This window comes from Lytechinus pictus, chromosome 5, assembly GCF_037042905.1.
Source record: "Lytechinus pictus isolate F3 Inbred chromosome 5, Lp3.0, whole genome shotgun sequence".
In the NCBI taxonomy this organism is placed as follows: Eukaryota; Metazoa; Echinodermata; class Echinoidea; order Temnopleuroida; family Toxopneustidae; genus Lytechinus; species Lytechinus pictus.
Genome location: NC_087249.1, coordinates 40,738,875 through 40,753,154, shown reverse-complemented (window position 1 = coordinate 40,753,154; position 14,280 = coordinate 40,738,875). Strand labels below are relative to the sequence as shown.

Genomic DNA, 14,280 nt, shown 5'->3' with positions numbered 1-14,280 from the left:
TCGGTCTAGTTGTATGTCTATCTCTCTCTCTCTCCTCGCTTCAGCGGACGCGAACGTCAAGGGTTTGTGCTTTTGTTTGGTATGCATGTATTATCCTTTCTTGACTATAAAGTGAGCCGTATATCCAACTATTTAATTGTCTCAGGTTACTTTAAAATGGGTACATTCAATGCGAATTAATTCCACGATACGACAAAGGGATGTTTCTAGAGTGACTCAGACTGATCTCCTTAATCCTTATATGAATTATTATGACAGGTGAATTAAACGGCAACAAAAGACCGTCTGCTAACTTCCGAATACGCGTAGGCCTATACGGAAACTATCCGAATAAACCGATAGGGTAAATTTTACCTATCAAAACGCTGAAATTTTCTTCAAAATCTGAAAAGGTGAAGATACTGAATATTAAAGTTAGCGATATTTTGTAAAAACAGTAGCATGCCGTCATGAAGGTGGACTGAGTGTTGTCAAGCCCATATTTTCCCTTTTTTATGTTATTAAATAAAATCATAATATCTCCTATTTTACAGCCAAGCGTACGTGTGCTTCCCTTCCAATAAATAAGTCGCAGTAATGAATATCTGTCACATTTTCGTCAATCCGTTTTTTTTTGCTTTTTTTGCTTTTTGGTGGATAAAGTTTGAATAACTATGATATATCATAAAATACAAAAAATATATGGGGATATATCATCATCTGCTTGCTAATTGCATATTCACGAAGACAGTATTGTTTCACCAATTAGTAATGCAAAATCATTTAAATGTCTTAACTTTGTTTTTCCTTGTCTGATTTATGAAATTTTCATTTGTTTGTTTTTACTCTCTGTTCATATCATAATTATTTTTAGCCTGGAGTATATCCCCCTTTTGCGACCTTGGCAAAGCAGATTTTTTATCAACTTTAAGAGTGATCAGAACTCAGAATCATATTCCTGAAGATGCTTGACCTAAAATAATTCCTCCTTTTTTTATTCTTCAAAATATAGTATGCGATTTTCTTTTTCATGATGATGTTGCTATAATAGTCTATCCGTCTATACTCTCCGGGATATTTCTAAAACACAAACAAGCAAACAGACATTTTAAGTATTCGAGGCATTTCGAGTAGATGAAAGAGCATCAATATAGCCAATATGAAGTCACCATATAACTTTAATGATTTCAGCTGTTTTTTTAAATAATTATTATTTGTCCAATGTTGTTCAAATATTCACCTTTCTATACTTACTTGCCTCGATCCCATGTGCCTCCTAAAGTAAAAAAAGAAAGAAAAAGAAAGAAAATATTTCACTATATATGGTGTGAGAGGCAAGGCCTTGGAGTGGTTTCAAGATTATCTTTTTTGATAGAAAACAATTTTCTTCTTTTTTTGCTTGTCAAACATTTTTGGTTGATAACGTTTTCTTTTTTTGTTTGTCAATTTGTTTCCTGCGTCACCCCTACAATTTTTGGTTGATAACCTTTTTTTTTTTTGCCTGTCAAAAAATTTGGTGGTCCCCCCTTAAATTTTTGGCTTCTGCCGCCAATGGTGGAGATCCACACGCAGGGACGTTTACTTTACTTTTTTTTTACATCAATAATATTCAAAAACTTTCTCGCTTACTTTCGTTCGTTTATTTGCAGATGGTCAAACATATTTTTATCTGACCCAGACCCAAAATGTTCTCCTCAGAAGTACTGCAAATACAGAACTAATAAAAATTTAGCAATGGATCAAATCAAACAAATTGTCAATCAATCTTCTTAAGACCAATTTATGTTCTGTTAAAGGACAAGTCCACCTCAACAATATATATAAATCATCTTTATTTCATAATCAAATAGAGAAGTTACAATAAACCCAGGTCCTCTGCCAATGATGATGGGACAAACTCCCCTTCACTGGCAATAGGCAGGGTGATAATACATGATATTGATTGAAAATGTACAATTCATAAGGTACAATACATAAGAGTTAACACATAATTTACATTACATAAGAAAGCTGAATATATACTTGACTAAATGGAATAACGTAGAGTATGCAGAAAGTGATAAGCATGTTAAATGAAAAAGAAAGGTGACAGTCTCAATGAAAGAGAGATTAAGAGGGGGCCAGACAGTAGGAAAGTACAAAATTGAAACCATCACTTTGTGATGAAGATATATATACATTCATAATACAAGTACGCATCGCCACAACTAAAACAGTGTTACGTACTTATTCAAATTCATGGAATCTTGTTATGATAAATATTTCCATTATGTGAACTATTGCAATTATGATATTTTAAAATATGACAGACTAATAAATGTAAAAAGAAAAAGTTCAAGTTGTTTATCCTGATTGACATTTGGAAGTTACACATATTTACATATAATCCATTGATTTAATTAAATATATTGTTTTAATGATTCACATTCTATGTATGTTATTATTAGACGGTAAGTATACATGTGATTGTTTCATCAACGTCTCTTGATATAGATTATAATTTAGAGATCACAATACCTATATTTTGAGAAAAAAAAAGTGGAGTTACTTATTTTTTATAAGGGTCAAAATCATCAAGCAGATAAAATAGACTAGCTTTGGTTGTTTTCCGGGACACTGAGCAATGGGGGCTCGGTCCAAGTTGGTTGGTCTTTTGCAAGGAACAAAGAATAGCTAGTCGCATGATGCTCAGCTTGCTTATTCTATTCAACATCATTTTGTTTTTCTTCCCTAGTTTCATCGTTTTGAGTAGTGATTTGATTCTAACTTTATTTTGCTTAGACACATAACCTCTTGAACCTACTTCTATACAGAAAAGTTTGCATGAATATCCCTGGTCAACAATGTCATTAGTTAGAGGTGCATATTTATTGCATTTGTTCACATGACGTGAATCAATGTTTTGTTCGAATGGAACATATCTATCGGGTAACCAGGGGAACCAGTTCAATTGTGAAAAGTCTAATGGGGATTGCTCAGAGTATCTAGATAGAAAGAACTTATCAGCTTCCTCCTTTGAAAACTGAGGTTTCTGTTGGGAGGAAAGTAGCCTTCCTTCTGAACATTTTTTCGCGAAGTCAAAAAAGTTACTCCTGAACATTTTTTCCTGATGTGATGTGAGCTTACGCTCGTCATTTCTTCGCTTTATTTTGTTTAAGAAGCTCACTGTTTTGACAGCTTCTTGAAACGCTTTCCTATCTTCTTCCGTACCATGTCTACCAAATGCTTTTTTCCGCAATTCATTCTTCTTTTTCTTAGCCTCTGAGAGTGTTTTTGGTACATGACTTTGGAACCGACTTTCCCTTTCTTCACGTGTGAATTCACTTTTGCTAGACAGGAAGGTTGTTAGCAGATGTGAAAATTGCTCTCCAGCTACTTTGGGAGAAACACTTTCAGAACCTAATTCAAAATGTAAGGGCTCGAGTATATCTGAAAGTTCATCGTTGTAATTTGTCCATACGTGGCTTGGAAGGGATGGGACATCAAAACGTAAAGCATAGTTTTCACGTGAACATACAAGTACGGCAAGGATATGCACGAGAACGTAGAACAAGTTCAACGACATGTTACGTAACAGGCAGTGTTGTAGTGCCTTGATGCTCGGCCTTGGCCTTAAGGCGCCTTAAGGCCTACTTTTTCAAAGCCTTGGCCTTGAACATTCAAGCCTTGGCCTTGAGAGGGCCTTGGCCTTGGCCTTGAGGATTTTGAGCCTTGAAATTTCAAGGCATTTTCAAGGCATTTTCAAGGCTTTTTCAAGGCATTTTATATTTTGTACTTTCATTTGTTTTTATATAAGTAGTTACAAATGTTTAAATTGCTCTGTATATATAATGACACTAATGGTCAATACTACCAGTCAGCAGTAGCAGTAACAGCAGCAGTAGTAAGTGTACTTAGCAGTGCCATCAATTTTAATTATCAAGAATTATCATCACATAATTAAGTAACAAAGAAAACAGAAGTGATGAAAAATAACATTATTTATTGGTAATATGTTGTTTAAAAATTATGATAATGGCAAAATCAATAATAATAAAAATGATGAAGATTATAGTGATTTTATGACAGGAATAATTCTGACTGCAATTTTGACAACAATTTTCATACTTTAAGAATAGCTACATGTAACTCTAAAGAATGATAACAAGGTTGATTTCTATTCCATTAGGATTTTCCTTGTATTATCTTTGACCAACAAGAATGTTTTAAGTCTTAATGATATTCTGAAAAGATTTGGTAAACTTAAACACAACAGGCAAGACAGAGGAATGGGAAGAGAGATAGAGAGGAGAAGGGGGAGGCTGGTTTGGCAGAATATACTGCTAAATCAGTTAATATGTTGATAGGCAGTACATCTAATTTTTTTTTGGGGGGTATAGTGTCTCAGATTGACAAAACAGAGTAAAAAAAGGGGTTACTTATTTTTAATCATATGGTTCGACAGTGAATTTCATTTCACTACAGTTTCTAGGAAACAAACAAAATATTTGTTTTTGTGTCAGTGTGGTTTCATAGAAAACTCTATTTTATTGTTTTAAGAAATAATTAAGATTTAACCTCCCCCAACTAATGGTGTGGGGTGTGCCCCATTTATTTTATATCTTTTTGAATATAACTTTATTTTTTTAGTATTCTTTATTCCGGTTTTTTAGGTAAATTAATAGAAGATACAAGAAAAGAGATTTGAAATTTAATATTGGTTGTAAGCAGAAAAAAAACATGAATACTGACAAGAGTCCTAAATATGACTCATTTTCAGGTCAGCATTTGAAAATTCAACTTGCGCTTTGTGCTCTCTTGCCCCCCCCCCCCCCTCCTGAAAAATTCCCTGTAGGAAAAAATTCCCGTTTTCCGAAATAAAAAAAGCCCTTTTTTCCAAATCAAATATGCCCTTTTTAAAAAAGAAATACCTTTTTTATAGTAAAACATAATACATTTTAGATTAAAAAATCACAAAATTTTGGATCGAGCTCGCATAAATTATTGTTAAGTAAGGTACTCATTCTGTTCCCATTTACAAAAAAAAATGCGTAGAATGTCCAGTTTTCAGGTTAGAATATCACAAATTTTTGAGCTCGCGCTTTGCGCTCGCATTATTAATATTTTGATTGGTGAGTTTAATGTATCCTATTAATGAGTCACTAAATGCAGTCCAGAACAGCTTTCTTTTCTGGTCAGTAAAATTTCAGCTCGCGCTTCGTGTTCGCGTTAATTCTTTAGTAAGATGCACATCTTTTTCATGATTACAAAAAAAACAGCTCGGAATATTTAATTTTCATTTCTCATTACACGAAATGTCCAGAAGTTTGAGCTTGTGGTTCGTGCTGGCAACATCTCGCAAGGATGCCCTTTTAACAGTGATTAGTGCCATAATTGACCGAAAATCGAGTTTTACAACATCAAAATTGTTTTTTTTTTCAAAACCGCTCGCTCGCTACGCTTCTGGCAGAAAAGTAAAGCCTAAATCAATATATCTGTCTTATCAATTAGAAATCACTTTAAAAAGGCTTTCATTTTGACTTATAAGTGAATTTTAGGCTTTGAAACCCCCCCCCCCAAAAAAAAAAAAAGTTCTGCCTCCCCTGTCCCAGGGAGTGGAGAAAGACATACATTGATAATGGGCATACCAGGATCAGATGACCGTGGTAATGATAATTATTGCAATGTAAATCGCCTAGAAAAATAATGTACAAAGGTAACTATATTATTATTTTAATAATGTCTAAATCTATCATGAAATTATTTTTGATTTACATGTACAAGGGTCAAAATTTTCGCTCGCTCACACCTTTAATACATTTTGCCCTGTGTGTCATGTCTGCCGCCTAAGCATTGTTGTCTCATTGTTCCATATACATGTATTGAAAGTTTGAAATGCCTTGGCCTTGGCCTTGGCCTTGAGGTTTTCAGGCCTTGGCCTTGGCCTTGGGTTTGCATGCCTTGGCATCGGCCTTGGGTATTGAAGCCTTGGCCTTGGGTATTAAAGCCTTGGCCTTGGCCTTGGCCTTGGAGGTTTGTGCCTTGACTACAACACTGGTAACAGGTAAGTAGCACAATACGAACAGAACAATGGCTTCACGGTAACAAAAGAGGAGTATACTTCGAAACCCCGTAGTACATATATGTTACAGCAAGAACAAAACACGGGTAACTAGCCGGGTGGTGTAACGGGTAATTCACGTTACCTTTACTTCGTATTGGCAGACGACTTGACGCTGAAGTTCCACTTAAATTTCTCCAAATGGAGTTCGTTGTAGAAGTCACGTATAGTAATCACAATAGTCACAGTGAACATATAGATGTAAACATATAGAAAAGGAGATGTGAGCGTGGCTAAAATCCAGATTTAGAGCAAATTTTTGCAGTGGCTTTTATGTAACCGACTGGACGTTGCCGTGACTCTATAATTGATTTGAGTTGAATTTGAATAAAAAGGGTAAAATCCAACAAGCATAACACTGAAATTTTCATCAAAATCGTATGTAAAATATGAAAGTTATGACATTTTAAAGTTTTGCTTAATTTCACAAAACAGTTATATGCACATACTGGTTGGTATATGCAAATGAGGAGACTGATGACGTCATCCACTCACTATTTCTTTTGTATTTTATTATATGAAATATGAAATATCCTTATTTTCTCCTCATTGTCAAGTGAAACAGTGATTAATTCCTCCCTGAACATGTGGAATTAGCATTGTTCAATACTATATTGGCGAAGTGGATGTTATCCCCCTTATTGATGAAAGTTGGGGGATATTGTAATACCTCACACCCTGAACCCACTCGGTCGCTTTTCTCTCTCTCTCTCTCTCTCTCTCGCAGAGGATCTCATTTAACGAAAATAGTGTCACCCTTTTAAAGGGGAAGTTCACCCTGATAATATCGTAAAAATAGCACAAAAATAGTAAAAAAATATTGGCGAAGGTTTGAGGAAAATCCATCAAAGAACAAAAACAGTTATGAGGATTTTATTTTGATTTGTGACGTCATACGCGAGCAGCTTTTCAAATTTTGTGAAAATCAATGAAATGTCATTTTCTCAGAAAATTGAAAATGGTTTTTATTGTAGGCCTATATACGCTCAATATATCAACACACAAATCATTTCACTCGCGAAAATTAAAAGTAAGTCATCAAGAACCATTATAAAAATGAAATCAATTAAGTTTATGTTACATATAATAATGGGGCAGCAGCAGCTGCTCGTTTATGACGTCACCAATCAAAAACTTCAAATTCTAACAACTATCTTAATATCTAACGAATTTTCCTCAAACCTACACCAATATTTTTATTATTTTTTCTGTGGCTATTTAAAAAAAAAATTTCGTCAGGGTGAACTTCCTTAAAAGATTTCCTCAAACCCGCAAGTGTTCCGGCGCGCCTATATATACAGATCATATTAATTAATATTATAATTCCGATTATTATTATTCCGGGTAATGTGCACGAAACAGCGATGGTAGGAAGATTTTAGCCAATGAATTTGCTAATGATATGATTTGTATAGAGATAATTTAGTAGCCATAAATTGCGAGTAAAATCTGGCCAGCTTTCTATTGGAATAATCCAATATTCTGAGCCGAGCAGTTCTGTAATAGTTTATAGGCCAAAATGAACATGATGAACGATAATATACACCAATATTCACTGACCAATATTCACGTTCATATTGAAACTAATTTATACAAAGTGGAAAATCAAGTACATTTCCTAAAAAATCATTTTAGTTTCTTAACCCAAATAGGTTATTTAAGACAGCAGGTCCTAATATAATTATATTTAATTTTTATTTATGAATTCTTATACTTTTTTGTAAGGCTTTACTTTGGGGGCGATGAACCTATAAAGCTGCATAAGGCATACCGAGAGGTAAGATGCTTCTACAAAGACGATGTACAAATATATTATTATAAATCCCAGTTTCAGACTACAGATGAAAATGCCCTTTTCGCTCTATACTAGCAGTGCATTGAGTTACAACAGTGGCTGCGATTAGGGGGGAGTGGGAGGCCGGGCGGCACAGTGCCCCCACTTTTTGAAGCACTAAAAAGTGCCCTTTTTAAGCAAGAAAAATGCCCCTCACGAACGTGTGTGCCTTTCATCGGAAGAGGACCTTTTCTAGGTGTTACCAAGTGCCCTTTCTCGTATAAGTGCTAATTCCCCCCATGCCCCATAACGGACGTGTTCTATGCCCCTTTCATCTGAAAAGGACCCGTTTTATGTGTTAAAGCAAGTGTCCCCTTTTACCCAAGAAAGTACCCCTTACGAACATACCCTACACTGCTACATGTGCCCCTTTCACCTGAGAAGGATTAGTTTCATGCCGTTCGCAAGAGCCCCTTTGCCTTCTTATAGGCGCCCTTTCTCGTGCCCCTTTTACCTAAGAAAAGTGCCCCCAGGAACGTGTTCTGTGCCCCTTTCACCTGTGAAGGACTATATTTTATGTGATCGAGTGCCCCTTTGCCTTCTCACAGGTGCCTTTTCTTCATATATAATTTTTCCTGAAAAACCACTATTTTTGTGCCCGCCCGTTTTTATATTTATCGCGTTCTGCTTCCTTCTGAAAGTGATAAAAAAAAATTGTAAAAAGAATCCTACGTGCTTTAAAGGACAAGTCCACCCCCAACAAAAAGTTGATTCAAATAAAAAGAGAAAAATCCAACAAGCATAACACTGAAAATTTCAATAAAATCGGATGTAAAATAAGAAAGTTATGACATTTTAAAGTTTTGCTTAAAGGTCAAGTCCACCTCAGAAAAATGTTGATTTGAATCAATAGAGAAAAATCAGACAAGCACAATGATGAAAATGTCATCAAAATCGGGTGTAAAATAAGAAAGTTATGACATTTCAAAGTTTCGCTTATTTTTAACAAAATAGTTATATGAACGAGCCAGTTACATCCAAATGAGAGAGTCGATGATGTCACTCACTATTTCTTTTGTTTTTTATTGTTTGAATTATACAATATTTCAATTTTTACGAATTTGACGATTAGGACCTCCTTGCCTGAACCACAAAATGTTAAAATAATGGAATTCCACGTGTTCAGGGAGGAATGAAACTTCATTTCACATGACAATGACGAGATAATCAAAATATTTCATGTAATAAAATACAAAAGAAATAGTGAGTGAGTGATGTCATCAGTTCCCTCATTATACTGTCCGAGATGTGCATATAACTGTTTTGTGAAATGAAGCGAAACTTTAAAATGTCATAACTTTCTTATTATACATCCGATTTTGATGAATTTTTCAATGTTATGCTTGTTGAATTTTTCTCTTTTTATTCAAATAAAGTTTTTGTTGGGGTGGACTTGTCCTTTAATTTCACAAAACAGTTTATTCACATCCTTGTTGGTATGAAAATGAGGATACTGATGACATCACTCACTCACTATTTCTTTTGAATTTTATTCGTGAAATATGAAGTATTTCAATTTTCTCCCTGTTGTCATGTGAAACAACAATTAATTCCTCCCTGAACATGTGTAATTAGCATTGTTTAATACTGTACGGTTCAATCAAGTTGGTCCTTATTGTCAAACCTTTTCAAAATGAAATATTGTATAATTCAAACAATAAAAAACAAAAGAAATAGTGAGTGATGGACATCATCGACTGTCTCTATTGCTTGTCACTGAGTTGTGCATATCACTGTTTTGTGAAAAATAAGCGAAACTTTTAAATGTCATAACTTTCTTATTTTACATCCGATGTTGATGAAATTTTCAGCATAATGATTTTTTGATTTTTCTCTATTTATTTAAATCAACATTTTTTTGGGGTGGACTTGAACTTTAAGTTTGATGAGTAATTTTTTCTTTTTTTTAAGATCATGACGTGCGCAGCGGGGGGGGGAGGGCAGTTCCCCCTGAAATTTTGAAAACTCACATTTCTTTACTGCAGGTTTTCACAAAATTCACCAAAAGTATGGACAAAATCAATCAATTTCACTTAACAAGATGCAAAGCGCCTCAGTGATAACCTCGGTCGCTTTGCCCCCTCCCCCCCCCCACGTTAACTTCGCTCCGCCGCCCCCTAGTTACAAGACTCTCAATATTCAATATTCGCAATGGGTCTGTGCCTGCAGACTAACCATCACCCAGCGATATGACGTCAGCCTGGACTTTGGCCTCGGCATGGAGACAAAATACTGTATGCAAATTATACTTACGGTACGAAAAAAGCTCTTTGGTCGTATGCGCATGCACAGAAACGCACACACACACAACCCACTCCCTCACACACACGCACACAAATCCATATACGCAAGTATGTAATTGCCACACCCGCAATTCGCAAGCAAGCTGAAAGCGGTCGAGGTCGCGGAATCATTGCAACACGCTGCATCGCCGCCATATTGCAAGTCCTTTATTCCACCGTCACTGTAGAGAGAGCACGTGCGCCGGCTTCTCGCCGTATAAGATCATAATTATGTAAGCTTATTAACCTTATTTTTTGGTATTTTTGTATATTTTTTAATACTTCTAACTAGACATCCTTTATGTGCATGTATTAATTATTTTCTTTTGATCGGTGGTTGTTTGGCCAGGAATTTTCGTTTTTATATGCACCGGCCTCCGGCTCCGTGGATCTTCCGCCCCGGCGCGGAGATGATGTTCATGGAATCATGTTGCGTGATTTGGATGACGGATGAGTGGATCATTGGATGAACATTCTGGTTTAATCGCTTATTTGATTGAGTGATTGGTTGGTTGATCGATTTGATTAGGCCCTACATGATTTAGGAATGGGTGAATTGTTATATTTTATTTATATTCTTGTGACTATCCGTAGACCATGTAGACCGTAGTCGATCTTCAACTTTTCAAGTTCAAATTCCTGACGCCGGTTGCTGCGTTCACTAGTTCAAGTTCAATTCCGACGCATGCCAGTGGCAGTGTTAGTGTAAATTTCAAAGTCGGTACAGAAATACTAGAATTGGATCAGAATAATATCATGAATATGCTTGGTACATTCATGACAGTGCTTCCTGGAGTGTTATAAAATAAATTTTGTCAAAATTTTATTTCAAAACAAAAAGAACATGTATTGTCATGATTGATGGAGAAGATCATGAATACGTAGTATTTAAGTAGTAGTAACGTAGCCGTAGCCGTAGGCTACATGATACATCTGCATCATTGCTAACACAGGGAGCCCAGGAGCTTACTGTGTATTTGACCATAGTCACCGGACTAGGGTGATTTATGGTCTAAATATTTCTCCAAATGAATTGTGAAACAGAAAGTATACAATTAGTATTACCACGATTATATCTGGATGAAGGTCTAACGAGTGGCAGTTTCCTGACATCTGGGCACAGACTGGAACCTTAAAAAAACGAAAAGTTCTCTCCTACCCCCGTTTCGATCGGCCATTTTTGTTAAAAATTGTAACAAAATGGCCGATCGAGACTGGGGTAGAGGAGAGAACTTTTCGTTTTTTTGAGGTTCCAGTCTGTGCCCAGATGTCAGGAAACTGCCACTCGTTAGACCTTCATCCATATAATCGTGGTAATACTAATTGTATACTTTCTGTTTCACAATTCATTTGGAGAAATATTTAGACCATAAATCACCCTAGTCCGGTGACTATGGTCAAATACACGGTAAGCTCCTGCGGCCTGGGTTACATCATTGCATGATCTGACATGTGACGCACTCTACGGTACTGATTGTCTGATTCATTATGACTTTCCCACTCCCATTTTCCTGGAACTTGAATTATTTTGTCATGTCTCATGAGGATGATCATGATGATGTTGTGACTTGTGTGCTTAGTGCTTACGACTGATTGCGTCAATTTGTTCAATTTCAATGTGGTCTCCACTCAGGAGTCTGGTATTACTATTGATTTAATTTAGTGTGGAATCTATTTTTATGACTTATGACAAATAAATGTATAAATGTAGGGTTTTTTTTTTTTTTTTGGGGGGGGGGGGTTGAAGAAAATGAAAATTTTAAAATAAAAAAATATAGATCTATAGTGTATAGCCTACATAGGCCTACATAGTCATAGATGAAGCCATCAAGGCCTACAGGCTACAGTAATCATTCAATTAACAAGGTTATGATATTATAACCTTGTTCTCCGTTACATCTCCATGTGTGGCAAAATAAGGGTGGCAGTTTTGGCTTATTTTCTTTTTCTATGGGACAAATGCTTGATTTTCTTACACTGTCAGTTTCCAATACAGCTATCGATCATTATAACTTAGCTCTTTAATATGTAAATTTGATTCTTTAAATCATTTTTTCTTGATTATTTTAAATAGAGTTTGAAAAATGAAAATTTTCTTGCCATATTACTTTTCAGTTTTCACCAATAGTAAAAAATATGCCAAAAATTCAAGTTTTTTTGCTTGTTGGATTTTTCTCTTTTTTAATCAAATCAACTTTTTGTTGGGGTGGACCTGTCCTTAAAAGTCAAGTCCACCACAGAAACGATGTTGATTTGAATCAAGTCTTTCAGTAGAAGAGTAATCAATGACTGGAATAGTCTTCCTGAAAACCTAATACAAATGCCAACAACAGACAAATTTAAAAGAAATATTGATATATTTTGGCAAAAAAACCACTTTGAGCTTCCATGACTCCTCACGCAAGCTCATGAAGTAGTAGTTTTCAGTGACCAATCATACAAGAAGCGACTGGGAAATACAGGCTTGCGCCTTCATCCCGTACCAGATGATGATGAAAGAAAATCAAACAATCATGTTGAAAATTTCATCATAATCGGATGTAAAATAAGATAGTTATGACATCTTAAAGTTTAGCATATTTTTTTCACAAATAGTTATATGCACAACTTGTGGCAACATGCAAAAAAGAAGTCAATGATGTCCATCACTCACTATTTTGTTTTTTATTGTTTGAATGATAAAATATGTCAATTTTTACCAATTTGACATTAAGGACCAACTTTTAACTGAAACAAAATGTTCTAACGATGATATTATCTCATGTTCAGGGGGGGAATAAAATGTCACTGGACAATGAGGAAAAATTAGAATAATTCATATTTCATGTAATTAAAGGAGAAAGAAACCTTTGGAACAAGTAGGCATGTGTCGAAACAGAAAAATCAAAGAATAAGAACAAAGAAAGTTTGAGAAAAATCAGACAAATAATGAGAAAGTTATGAGCATTTAAATATTGCAATCACTAGTGCTATGGAGATCCTTGAATTGGCAATGCGACAAGGATGTGTGATGTCACATGTGAACAACTTTCCCTTTGATGGACTATAAGATACCATCAAAAATGTCTTTTTGCTTTTTCTTATGGTGATACAAACTCTTTATCCATGATGTATTCTTAAAAAATCTGTATTACATGCCCTCCTACAGTAAGAATACATGATCTACTGATAGATGTGATAAAAGAGGCAATTTGAGTGAAATATATACTAAAGTAATGGGGAGAGTTGTTCACAAGTGACATCACACATCTTTGTTGCATTGCCAACTTGAGGATCTCCATAGCATTGGTGATCGTAATATTCAAATGCTCATAACTTTCACATTATTTGTCTGATTTTTCTCAAACTTTCGTTGATCTGTTTCTTTGATTTTTCTGTTTTCACACAAGCTATGTTGTTCCAAAGGTTTCATTCTCCTTTAAATAAAAAAATAGTGATGTCATCAGTCTCATGTGCATACCGGACAGGATGTGCATATAGGCCCTATTGTGAAATAAGTGAAAATTAAAAATGTCATAACTTATTTTACATCCGATTTTGATGGAATTTGCAGTGTTATGCTTGTTGGATTTTTCTCTTTTTATTCACATCAACCCTTTGTTGGGGTGGACTTTTCCTTTAAATCTTATTTGATTTTTAAAAATATATTATTGCTTTTAAACTAGCCAACTAAGGTATGTCACATGGATTTTATTCTTGGGCCTATAGCTTTTATCCTTTTTAATCAGAATTTCTATTTTATTTTGGGGATTATATAGTTTATGTACAATAAAAACGCAATGATTAAAGGACAAGTCCACCCCAACAAAAAGTGGATTTTGAATAAAAAGATAAAAATCCAACAATAAAAACTGAAAATTTCGTCAAAATCAGAAGTAAAATATGAAAGTTATGATATTTTAAAGTTTTGCTAAATTTCGCAAAACAGTTATATGCACATCCTGGTCGGTACGCAAACGAGGAAACCGATGACGTCATCCACTCACTATTTCGTTTGTATTTTATTATATGAAATGAAATATTCTAATTTTCTCATTGACAAGTGAAACAGATTAATTTCTCCCTGAACATGTGGAATTAGCATT

The 14,280-nt window shown here is 35.0% G+C and overlaps 1 protein-coding gene across 1 annotated transcript in view; it reads left to right on the top strand.

Annotated features, from left to right (window-relative positions):
- Positions 1-10,231: 10,231 nt before the first annotated feature.
- The window catches only part of LOC129261990 (elongation factor 1-alpha-like), a 28,144-nt gene continuing 24,095 nt past the window's right edge, over positions 10,232-14,280 (top strand). The window contains exon 1 of the mRNA XM_064100388.1: positions 10,232-10,428. The gene's annotated coding sequence lies outside the window, so the exon portion shown is untranslated. The remainder of the gene's footprint in view (positions 10,429-14,280) is intronic.